Source organism: Bufo bufo, chromosome 4 (assembly GCF_905171765.1).
Source record: "Bufo bufo chromosome 4, aBufBuf1.1, whole genome shotgun sequence".
In the NCBI taxonomy this organism is placed as follows: Eukaryota; Metazoa; Chordata; class Amphibia; order Anura; family Bufonidae; genus Bufo; species Bufo bufo.
This window is the reverse complement of record NC_053392.1, coordinates 571,862,057-571,862,376: the sequence shown is the minus strand read 5'-3', so window position 1 is coordinate 571,862,376 and position 320 is coordinate 571,862,057.

Genomic DNA, 320 nt, shown 5'->3' with positions numbered 1-320 from the left:
AAACGGAAACGGATCACGGAACCCCGTTTTACGGACCGTGAAAAAATACCCTTGTGTGCATGAGACCTTACACTTGGATACACGAGCTATGTACATTTGCGTAGTCAAGCATTACAAGTAGTTAAGACTCTAACTCTCACTCTATCAAAATATTTGAAATTCAAATCCATCTTTATAATGGATCCATTGTTTAGCCTTCGTCAGGAATTTATGCGCATCAAACAACCATTGTTCTTCCTCAGCGTGATCACATTGCCAAGAATGGCTTGTACTTTACTGCATGTTATCGAGCTGCAGTGAGCAAACGAATCCTACTCTTA